The 12,752-nt window shown below is 42.8% G+C and overlaps 1 protein-coding gene and 1 long non-coding RNA gene across 8 annotated transcripts in view; one reads left to right on the forward strand and one right to left on the reverse strand.

Moving 5' to 3' along the window:
- The window catches only part of SEMA3F (semaphorin 3F), a 59,774-nt gene extending 58,754 nt beyond the window's left edge, over window positions 1–1,020 (reverse strand). For all 3 annotated transcript variants that reach the window (XM_075183875.1, XM_075183874.1, XM_075183873.1), the window contains exon 1: window positions 793–1,020. The gene's annotated coding sequence lies outside the window, so the exon portion shown is untranslated. The remainder of the gene's footprint in view (window positions 1–792) is intronic.
- Window positions 1–12,752, forward strand: part of LOC142099918 (uncharacterized) — a 258,835-nt gene that overhangs the window by 232,520 nt on the left and 13,563 nt on the right. For all 5 annotated transcript variants that reach the window (XR_012678633.1, XR_012678634.1, XR_012678631.1 and 2 more), the window contains exon 3: window positions 10,650–10,754. This is a non-coding gene — a long non-coding RNA (uncharacterized LOC142099918). The remainder of the gene's footprint in view (window positions 1–10,649; window positions 10,755–12,752) is intronic.

Consider the following 12,752-nt stretch of genomic DNA (forward strand, 5'->3'; position numbering starts at 1 on the left):
TCCTGCCTTTTCCCTTAGCACACAAGACTCACCAGGAAAGAACACAAAGGCAGAGAGGTAATGAGAGAAAGAAAGAAAGAGATGGGAGGGTGAAGGAGGGAATGGAGAGAGGGGAGAAGGAATATCGGAGAGACAGAGCAAAAGGAGGAATGAGACAGAGCATACAAAGTGTCAGACTGACAGCAAAGTGGGTAAGAGAGTATCTAAAGGTATACAGACTGCTACAGCAGACCTGTCACATGAGAGAGACAGCATGTAGGGTGAGACATGAGACTACAGATGCTAAATATACATGGTCATGGCAGAATGCACAGTATAACATAATACACATATGATATATATATATATATATATATATATATATATATATAAAAAATATACACACACACAGGACCACCAGTACACATGCATGGTCAGGGCAGAGCGCACGCGATACATACAGTATTTATGTAAGAGACTTCCAGCACATATGAATGGTTAGGGCAGGATGCACAGAATAAATAGGATGTGTGTGTGTGTGTGTGTGTGTGTGTGTGTGTGTGTGTGTGTGTGTGTGTGTGTATGTATGTATATATATATATATATATATATATATATATATATATATATATATACACACACACACACACACACAAACAAACTATTGCCAGTGAGCATGGTGAGGGCAGAATGCAGTGTGTGTCTGTATATTAATATATATATAGGACCCCCAGTACACATGCATGCTGTGGGCACAATGTACAGTATATAATACAGTATACAAGAGAGCAGTCGTCCCCGTCACACACTCACCTAATGCGACCCCAGATGTCCAGCTAGTGATCCTACAGGGTGAGGGGCTTCCACACAGGACACAGGAACATCCACAATGGGAGGAGGCTGAGAGAGTCACAGGAGAGGGGTCAGCTTGGATGGGGTATCCCCGGGGCAGACATGGGGCAATAATCCAGGTGGGTGCAGAGAGTCCCGGGCACAGCCGCTGCTAATAACCTTCTCGCTGGAACTGAGCAGCTTCACAATGAGAAAGTCAGGAACTTGGGAGATTTACATAACCCCGCCCCCTCCAGCCCCTCAGGGAGACGCCCCTCCCCCTCACCTGGCCCTCCCCTGTCACTGGCCTTACCTGGATCCCCGGGCAGGTAGACCTCACCCCCTCCCTCCTTTATGTAATATTTATTCCCCTCTCAGTCTGTGCTGCTCCACCATAACTAGAGGCAGAGTCTCTCTGTGTCCAGCTCACATTTCCTTCCACCGAGGATACAGGAAAAACAGGAATGTCCTCTGTTATTTCATTTTCTTGTCCTCTCTCCTCTATCTAAATTATGTTCCCCACTTTACCCTCCCTGTGCTAAACACATAGAAGCTGTATAAGGATTTGTCTGGGAAACACTTCAGTTCCACTGATATAAGACTATGTATTTGTTCCATTACATGTTGGACGGACGGAAGCAGAACATGGAAATGAATTGTCTCCTGGAGCAGATACACCTATATCATTATCATCATCATCATTAACATTTATTTATATAGCACCAGCACATATAATAGTGCTGTACAATTGGGGACAAACACAGCAATAAAACAATACTGAGTAGTACATACAGAGAGGTAAAAGGGTCTTGCTCGCAAGCTTACAATCTATCTCCATTTTCTTCAGTTGCCTGCTGTGATGGACCTAACCCGAGTAATGTGATATACCTGTCGTATACTCATTTTATACAGCAGCCCTCTTCTGAGGAACCGTCATATACACAGTCCTAAAACTCAGTGGTAGGTTAATTGGCTGCTGATAAAAATGGACCCCAATTGTGAGTGTTTTATATTAGACTGCAAACTCCAATGGGGCAGGGACTGATGTGAATGATAAGTATTCTCTGTACAGCACTACTTTATATGATGGCACTATATAAAGAATAATAATGACTGTCATCCACATATTGTGAATCAGTGATTAGGAGGGAGCGCTGATTGTAGGAGCTGTGCTGCAGATGGCTTCCAGAGGAGAACTCCCATATGTTTTGGTTTTTCCAGGAAAGTTCCAGTTTTTCCATATGGAAATCTTAAACATGAACTGCTTCTTTGCCCAGCATCCATCATTCCCTCCTAATTATTACCGGGAGTAAGTTCCAATAATGTTTTATGCCGTTCGGTAAAATCTGGTTAAAGGAAATGTTTTGTGGCTTCTTGATGAATTGTTGTTTTTCTGCTCCACAAATATTAGAACTTTAACCTTGGGTGATGTCATTATACAATGCGCCTGAGCCGGGTGTGATGACATTTGTAAACATGCCTCAGTCATAACAAGCACATTACAGAAAAGTAACTGACCCTGGATAACATGGACAGAGATTTACAGTGTTTTATAGGAAGAGGATGATAGAGAATGGACTGACAAAGCTCCGTTCACTATGTGCTTTCATGCTGTCCGGTTTCAGTAATTGTCCAGTATTAATCATTCTTATATTTAACATACAACCAGTTACATAACATTTCTGGTAAATTTAACCCTTGCCGTCAGCAGCTTTAACTCTTATGTTTGAAGTGAGGTATGAAAAGTATCCAAGTATAGGTGGCAGGCAGTGGTGATCACAGTTTATTATAATAATAACAATATTGGGCCTGATTCTTCTCTGAACTTAAGGCCCTTTGTGTGCTCTGCACACGCTGAGAAACGGTCTTTACGCCAATGAATGCAATTGCAAACAATTAATGTCTGCACCCAAGTGAAACTTGCGAATACTTACAACTTGAAGGGTGGATGAACATATACAATGTACAGTAAGTGAGTGTCCAGGACGCGCCAACGCAGGTGCGGCCGATACAAGTTCTGGACATCTTGTACGTTCGTATTTTTTAGCCGTATCATTTGCACCAGCTGCAGAGCAGGTGTAAGAGCCGACTGATAGTGATCACTGTTATGGCATCATCTTTGTATTAAAACTACATATATACATGCCACTATAGCACAGAACATGTGTATGGAAGGAAGATTGACTATAAAAATGCATTGTATGTACAGTATGCATTAAGAACATCCTGATTTATGTATTTAATGTAAACAAAAAATAAAAAAAACAAATGCTTTTTTAAAACACATCTTCATGAATGATCATAGTATTATGAGTTGTTAATTTATTTTCTAAAATATTTGTAATCTTGTTGATGGGACTTTATATTGTACATATGTATGTGTGTATCCTGTACTGTGCTCCATCTGGTAACATACAACAAGTGCTGCTTAGGCAGAGTGTACTTACACCCAGATTCAAATGGAAACGTATCTTGAGATCCACTTGGATTTGAAGACGGGCGCAGTGCGCTCAAGTTCTAGGCTTGTTTTAAAAACATGCGTTTACATTGCATTTAAAGATGAATCTGGCCCACTATACACAACTAAACCAATGAAAATAAAAAATGTTACGTTATTTTGACCCTTGAAATTATGGCAGCTCCGTCGTCCCCTTTCTCTCCCACTTTCAGGTGACATTTTGTTTTTCACTTTCATGGACCAAAATATGTCAAAAAAGCATCTGTACAAGTGAACATCAAAATGCAGAAGGAGAGGAGGGGATGTGCGCTAATGTGCGCTTATACATAAGAAAGCCACTGTACCTGTATATTTCACCAGGGAATCAATAATCGCATCAATTACTGAAATGCTACAAAGTGGAAACCGCATGATAGGAACCATTATTTTTTTAGTGCAGATTTCAGACATATTTCAGCAAAGTGTTGCTGGATCTTGAAGCGTACTGCGCCTGTAGAGAGTGCTTTCCTCCAGCGCAGTTTTGCTCCTGCAGACACATTTCCTTTTCCTCACCACTGTCGTTTCCACCTCACATTCTCATATCCATAGTACCCCTTTCTCATTAAACTCCCCCCTGTCTCCCTTACAAAAAGCTACATTAGACAGGCTACAAATGAGTGTTTTTGTGGGACGCCAACATCAGCTTGTGAATTTACTGCCCATAAATCAGCCTTTGTTAACCCTCTCAACACCACAGGAGGCCGAACCATAAAACGCAACATGCTGCAGATCTAGCCAGTAACCCATTATCCACTGATAAAAGCGTTTCTCAGGCTATCAAAGGGTTAAACAAGCCAAACACATAATACCACAGACTCCAGACATCTGCAGAGCATTTCCCCCAGCTCATTAGCTGTGGTTGCTGCAGACTATTTTTCCTTTTACCTTTCCTGGTATATTGCAGAATATTACATGCAGGACAATAGCCCTTTTCATGCTGGCTGTACAGAACATTTCTTTCTCACATAAACATAGGGCTAAAACCCTCTGTCCTTGTTTCTGCTCAATTGTACATGTCTCTGTGATCCTTCCGTCACCCACCACCATTTAACCCCCTGCTGCTCAACCCTGACTGTTTCTGTATGTGTCATATAGACCAGGTCATCATCATCATCATTTATTTATATAGCGCCACTAATTCCGCAGCGCTGTACAGAGAACTCACATCAGTCCCTGCCCCATTGGGGCTCACAGTCTAAATTCCTTAACATATATATATATACACACACACACACACACACACACAGACTAGGGTCAATTTGTTAGCAGCCAATTAACCTACCAGTATGTTTTTGGAGTGTGGGAGGAAACCGGAGCACCCGGAGGAAACCCACGCAAACACAGGGAGAACATACAAACTCCTCACAGATAAGGCCATGGTCGGGTATTGAACTCATGACCCCAGCGCTGTAAGGTGCTAACCACTAGGCCACAATGCTGCCTGTGTCATCTTAGATAAGTGTTGCAGATATAGGTGTGTACTACTTTCCAATCAGCAACTGGATTCAGAAATACCACCAATGCAAACTAGGAGCAACTTTAATGGAAAACTTCTATAAAACAAGAAGTAGTTTGTTTTTTACATTGCGTTAAGTTGTTGTTGTTTTATTAAGAGCACAGGAGGTCATCTGTTGTATAGCAGGAAAGTAGAGGGAACCTTGCAGTACATCTTCTCCCCACAGCAATGTACAGTGCACATCTAGGCTCCTTCAGGGAATCATTAGTTGGACTGGACCTAAGACCTTCCTGCGGGCAACAAAATAACTACCAGGCCGCAATTGTAAGTTTGAAAAAAATGTGTAATAAATCCAGTTCCTGAATACAGTCCCTGTGTCAACCTGTCACATTCCATGTTCTTCACAGGCACCAGGACTGTCTTAGCTTGGCAGATGGTGTGTGGAGCAATCATTGTCAGGACCACTTCCCCATTTACTATTAACCATGTACTGCCATGTGGCCTGCAGTATTTTGCTAAACAGGCAGTTTTTGGCATTACTGTCCTAATCCCTATTTGTAGTATGGACGTAATCTGTCTGAGCTCATTCACAGAGTATCTCAAGGACACAGTCACTCAGTCTGTGTCACTAGGTCACTTACAGGGCTGGTGTCATAGTTCTCACCATCTTCACTCTAAGTAATTAGGGATTTGTCACCTCGTTTGTCATGGTCTATTATCATATCATTACTGAGCTTGCTGGAAATGAGCCGCAAAACTCAGACATGTTATTACATAATTAGGTGTTAAATTAGGCAGGAGGGAGACAGAGTGAAGGTATGCCAGAGAAAACACACACAACAATTAATACACTAAAGAGAAGGGGAAATGGGAATATGACAAAGAGCAATAATACGATAGAGGAGAAGAATGAAAGGTGTGGGACTAAGTCCCCTGACATTGACCGCCCCATAATCCTGTTACTGAGGATCCATCGCTGGGGCCATTCTTCTGCTAGAGTTGTGTCAACGAGACAGTGATCTCACCTCTTGCTGGGGTTATTGTCATCTTCATCCACTGCAGGCTGGGATCCAGATTATCCAACACAAAGGGACAGATTTAATTAGGCAGTCCGTAGAGACACATTGTGTCAGAGTTTTTACATACATTTCCGTTCATATTCCCTCGCACCCCATAGAGATGTGAGGGAAATGAGTGGAGATTTCTGTACCGTATTAGGTGTATAGAGGTGACGTCCGTCGGCAACTTGTGGCTTATTTAATCTGCCCCAAAGTTTCTTAATAAGCGTTTGATCACAGTAGCCCTGTATGATCCGTTGCATTGAGTACACCAATGTGTGGGATTGTACAGAACCGTCTTCCACAAGACTGACGCCTGGTTGATAATGGTGGAAAATGCTGTCTCAGGCGCCGTTCCAGAATATCCCGCAAATGCTCAGTTGGCCTCAGACCTGATGACTGATAAGACCATGACATATGGATAACATCAGTGTCATCTCATCAAACCATTGGGCGACCAAATAGGATCTATGGATGGGGGTATCGTCATCCTGGAAGACATCCCTCCCGTCAGGACAGAAATGATGCAACATGGGGTGAAGGGGATAACAATGATTATCATTGATCTTGTTTTATAAGGTAATAGATAAGATAAAAAGCCTATAACTGGTGCTGCCGCAATAACAGAGGATAATCTGCTCATCCACAATAAAATATACAAGACAAAATGTATTGCAGCTGATCAAAAATATATAAATATTATACTTATAAAAGCAGGAATTACTCTTTTCTCATAATTTCTCCAGCGCAGGAGAAATATTCTTTCTTAGAGGCCTTAGGATTCGTAGCTTCCACATTGCTCAGTAACATGGGTAATGCTCATACACCTTAATTAACAAGGATAATCAAGAGGAAAAGAGATACAAGAAGAAGCTATGTCAGCATTTTATATCTTTTTATCATCAACATTTATTTATTTATTTAGCGTAGTGCTTTATCCAGATGGATTAAATGACAGATCTTTAGTATTGTAGCTAAATCATTCAAAACGATTTTCCATATGTGTATAATATCTATATTATGCTTAATATTTGCTTAATTAATGCACAAGTCATGCCAGAGTGGAAGCCCTTGCTTTCAATATGTTTGGTGTCCCTCATTTTCCCGGATGCATCCATTTCTTGTCTACTGCCTGGATATATATAACGCAAGTTAGTTTCATTGGCCAAGATGCTGTAAGCATTACTGTAGAACCAAATGGCTCTGTCCGGGTTACGGTATTTAAACCATATTTTATAGAATGACTTCAGATATGAAACACTGGCTCTGTTTTGCAGCAATCTCGCCCTATATTTCATGCTGCGTTGTCTCTGAATAATGAGCCCAGACATGAGGAGGTAACAGGTCCACCCCCCCCATCCCTGTTGGCTCATGTAAGGAATGCAATTAGTGACAATTATTCTGTCAATATTTACATCTCCGCCAATGTTTAAACTGGCCTCTGCTGTTCCCTTAACCCCTGCCCTGCCAAGCACGCTGCCGAGGTGGAGAGAGCGTGGCATTTGTTGGTCTAGGCCAGGGAGCGGGCAGCAGAAGGGGTAATTGGAGGCTGCAGGGAAGGACTGACATTTCTTTCTGTAGCTGCCATAGTGAAATGAGATAGACATGACATAGGACTGTCAGACATGGGCCCCCTTACAGTACCAGGCAATAATGCACACCTGTCTGCATACCTACAGTATCTGTGCACACCTGTCTGCGTACCTACAGTATCTGTGCACACCTGTCTGCGTACCTACAGTATCTGTGCACACCTGCCTGCATACCTACAGTATCTGTGCACACCTGCCTGCGTACCTACAGTATCTGTGCCCACCTGTCTGCGTACCTACAGTATCTGTGCCCACCTGTCTGCGTACCTACAGTATCTGTGCCCACCTGTCTGCGTACCTACAGTATCTGTGCACACCTGTCTGCGTACCTACAGTATCTGTGCCCACCTGTCTGCGTACCTACAATATCTGTGCACACCTGTCTGCGTACCTACAGTATCTGTGCACACCTGTCTGTGTACCTACAGTATCTGTGCACACCTGTCTGCGTACCTACAGTATCTGTGCACACCTGTCTGCGTACCTACAGTGTCTGTGCACACCTGTCTGCGTACCTACAATATCTGTGCGCACCTGTCTGTGTACCTACAGTATCTGTGCACACCTGTCTGCGTACCTACAGTATCTGTGCACACCTGTCTGCGTACCTACAGTATCTGTGCACACCTGTCTGCGTACCTACAGTATCTGTGCACACCTGTCTGCGTACCTACAGTATCTGTGCACACCTGTCTGCGTACCTACAGTGTCTGTGCACACCTGTCTGTGTACCTACAGTGTCTGTGCACACCTGTCTGCGTACCTACAGTATCTGTGCACACCTGTCTGCGTACCTACAGTATCTGTGCACACCTGCCTGCGTACCTACAGTGTCTGTGCACACCTGTCTGCGTACCTACAGTATCTGTGCACACCTGTCTGCGTACCTACAGTATCTGTGCACACCTGTCTGCGTACCTACAGTGTCTGTGCACACCTGTCTGCGTACCTACAGTGTCTGTGCACACCTGTCTGCGTACCTATCTGTGTGCACACCTGTCTGCGTACCTACAGTATCTGTGCACACCTGTCTGCGTACCTACAGTGTCTGTGCACACCTGTCTGCGTACCTACAGTGTCTGTGCACACCTGTCTGCGTACCTACAGTATCTGTGCACACCTGTCTGCGTACCTACAGTATCTGTGCACACCTGTCTGCGTACCTATCTGTGTGCACACCTGTCTGCGTACCTACAGTATCTGTGCACACCTGTCTGCGTACCTATCTGTGTGCACACCTGTGCACAAGCAGCTCCCCTGTAGTGATAACAGATTTACCGACTCTTGCAGAGCTATACGTTATATCAGTACTGCAACCAAACAAGGTGCCCCCAAGTGTCCATCATATGGGCTATTTCTAGCCACATTTGCAGGTCAGCCGTCACAAACACACTGAAACAATGGCAATATATGTAAATTGCTAATTATGTGTCATCCTGGGAAGGATAATGTGTTATTGTGACCTTACCACCAGAAATACATTTATCATTACCCTGTAACGTCTGTGACAGGCAGGAAACAGCTAGTCATACATTGCAATGGCCTCGTACCCATGAGCGTTCATTCTACGCGTTTAATGCATGTTTGTAAAGCCTATTGCCAGAGCTTTGATGCTGAAATCCCCAAATAATGTCAATAAATAGAGCTGTACACACACTTTCTGACAACCATTCACTGTGCTTTGTAACAGACTTGATATTGTCTGCAGTGTTCAGAAGTGGTAACGCTATTAAACGCTTATTAAGTACATAATACATTATACTGCAGTGGAGCATCCACTAACATTGTGTGTATGAGCCTTAGCGATGTTACATACTGGATGACTGCTGAATGCCCATTTTATAAGCTCTTTTATTCTACTTGTGAAGCAGTCGGAATGTAGGAATGTGGTAGTTCCGGATCACACTCAGCCGTACAGTAGAACTAGATCCACTCCCGTGTTCCATCCTTTGTAGCTGGCTTATCGGTGACTGCACCTCTCACACGGAGTTGACCTGATCTGACTACACAAAGTACACAACACTAAGCTACATCAGGCTGCTGAAGTCACTATTAAACTAGCAGAACATGACGAATGCATGGGCCTCAAACTGCATGTGGTTCCACAGCCTAGGCCTCCATCAGACCATCTACAGATATATAGGAGGTCTTATGCAGACCTCCTATATATGCAGAACTGTAGGAGAGGTAAATGTTAGATACACTCAGCTTAAGAGTATCTGGTGAATGATTATACTGCACATAGGATAGGGGTTATAATTGCAAAACAGAACCTTTTCTTTCTATTTTCCATAGATAACAAAATATCTACCAGGATGTACTTACCTGGTCAAAGTGATACAGGTAGGTAGTGTTTAGATTTAGAGGGTGATGCTCTTGTGGCTCTTCTGTGCTAGACACAAACCGGGAGTAACTTACTCTTAAAAGAGCAGCATATTTACGTATCTGGAGATGCGCCTGGTTTGCGACAAATCATCATCATCAGACAGTATCTGTACATGCCCCAGGTGCCTCTTTACAGTCATATATGTGTGTTTCTGCAGGTCTACATGAGCCAAATTTGCGTGAACATGCCTTTAGTGTACTCCGCCCCTCCCTTCCGGTATGTCCAGGTGCAGACGGGCATAACCGCCAGAATCACACAAGACTGAATAGGGAAATATGCGTGAGCTCACTTTCTGGGTATACTCCACACAAGATGCACTATGCGGCCTGGCGAACGACCCCCCGCATCAGCCTCTTACTGCCGGGAATGTGTGCACAGAGAGGACACAAATGTGTGTGTATAGAATATAGATTCACATATTCACACTATACATCTGTCCAGAATAATTAGTCAGTTAATGTTACGGCCACTGCCATCTTCTGTATCAGACCATATAACGTGCCAGAGAATGCAATGATGGGCCCCCAAGAATAAGGGACCCCAGTGCCCCATGAGCAACCAAAACCTAAATCTCACAGAATACATCTCTAGATTGGGAGTCTCTGTTTTCAGGATAACATGTATGTGCTTTACATCTTTTTAATGTTGAGCCCCCATGTCTATGTTTCATGGGGCATCACTGGTTTCCTTTATAAAACGCGATGGTGGATCTGTTTTTTGTGATCATTTTGGGAACATCTGGAAGGATATTTTTTCTCTCTCCGTATGTTTTATTCCCAGATTATGTTTTACACACCTGTCCTTGGCGTGTTGTAAAGCGCTGATTGCTGGTTCTTGACTTTTCTTTCAGAAACTAAGTGAATAGAGAGGAGTTCTAGGAGCAGACCCGAAGCATCCAAGGAATTCTCCTATACTGCAATGTCTGGATGTAACTGGCATTAGGGCCTCAGCACAGGTGAGAAGATAAGTGAGGGACATAGTGGATACTGTACGCTGTGAATTAGATATAACACAATGGATGTGTAACAAAAACAAACCTGTTCTATAGATACACTCCCACTAAGAAATTCCTCTACCTCAAAGAGCAGCAAGACAAATATTCCTTTGATAAGTTTTTGGAGACCCCCTGTGTCTCGTAACATAAATTCCCTCCCACTACTAATCATCCAGCACCTCCCCAGTTACCCCCTCTGAGCTCACCCCCTTTCATCTTATTGTGTGCTCAGGTCTGCTGCTTCTGGAAGGCTTTATAGAATCTGCTACTCACCCATCATAGTGTTGTCACCTACACTGATAAAGAATATATAGCCCCTCTGAATACAGCACGTCTGGGGGAAATATGGTATGGCGCAGGAAATAACCCCCCTCCCCGGGGACGTTTCAAGAATATTCTGGGAGATTGAAGGGCTCTCCTGAGAGGGGACCTCGTAATGTTCCTCAGGGATAATAACTATCATAGATCACAAAACTTAATGTCATGTCATGACCCCACTGGGACCTTTCATTTCACCTCTTCTGCTTCATGCAGCTAAGAAACATTTACCTCTTAATTGTATAATATGTTCCGGTCTTGTGAATTATTAGCAGATCTCACACTGGTGACTGCTACTGGCTTTGGCAATGTTAGGTGTTTCCATCTGGCACAAGTTTCTGAATTATCATTATCATTTCAAACAAACGTTCTTCTATACACTGGTCCAAGCATCTAAGCACCTTATAATGCGCCCTCTCATGAGACCAACGTGGATGATAAAATTGCAGCATTTTTGTGATAGTTTGAAGAAATCCGCAAACCAGCGGTTGAATAATAATGTATGGTGCAGAAAATATAAAACAATTTATATGAAATTAAATAAATTTTTTTTAGAATTTTTTCGATTTTGATAAAAATATAATTATAGCAGATTCCTAAAGATTACTGGATGATCCCAGCACTAAGACCTCCATAGATTATAGAAGAAGCTTCCATCTATCAGGAGATCGCTCTGTATTAGTAGGGATAGATAATTCACCCAAATCACAGTATTACCAGAGGGGGGAGCCAGTTTCGGAGCGTACAATGGGACAGTGCTCTGTCCACCATGTGCCTCAGTTTGCACCGGTGCCCTTAGATTTCCACCAATTCCTTTAGTTTTATGGAGCAAGATGGCAGCATTTGGGGAGGAGCAGAAGTTTCCGTTGGCCAATGACAGGAGTTGGACGGAACGAGGGCGTTCCTTTCTGAATCCATTTCTTCCTACTCTTTAAAGCTAGAGATGAGCAGATTATCAGAGGAAATGTTGTGGCAGGAAATACCGTTCCGCGCGTTTATAGTCTATAAATATAGCGCAAATAGGGGCAAATTCTGCAGGAGAAGCAGAATGAGGCCAATAGTCTGCAGAACAAGTTTGAAGATTTTGCTCATGATTCTGAGGTTTCTACAGCTATCGGGACACACAGAAGGGTAACGCTAAAGACAATTGTCGAAGTCGGCTAAATTGATTAATATTGGTTTACCGTGCAATTAGTACACTATGTCATACCGGGATTAATGACGCAATTGCACAGGTAAACAACGCATACACTTACATTCACATCTACATTTGTAAACAGGTCATAATTATTAACGTTCCAACTCACATTCATTTATTAATAAATGAATTAGAGATTATTTATACATAGATAAAACTACAGTAAAGGTATTTAAGGTTCAGGTCCTCAGAAATGTATGGAGTTTGGTCTCATATTAATCCATATTTTATCAGCAGAAATCCGGTATCAACAAGGAGCCATCGCACATAGCGATCGCTAGTTATGAATAGTATGAGATTAATACTCAAAAGCACTCTGTTTATGGGTCAGTTTAAATAGTTTTTTTGCGTCTGGAAGAGGATCGAATGAACTGACCTATGACCAGCAATCTACTGGAACATCATGAACTCTGGACCAATGTTATCTGTGTATATTTGTGACA

This window comes from Mixophyes fleayi, chromosome 8 (genome assembly GCF_038048845.1).
Source record: "Mixophyes fleayi isolate aMixFle1 chromosome 8, aMixFle1.hap1, whole genome shotgun sequence".
Lineage (NCBI taxonomy): Eukaryota > Metazoa > Chordata > Amphibia > Anura > Limnodynastidae > Mixophyes > Mixophyes fleayi.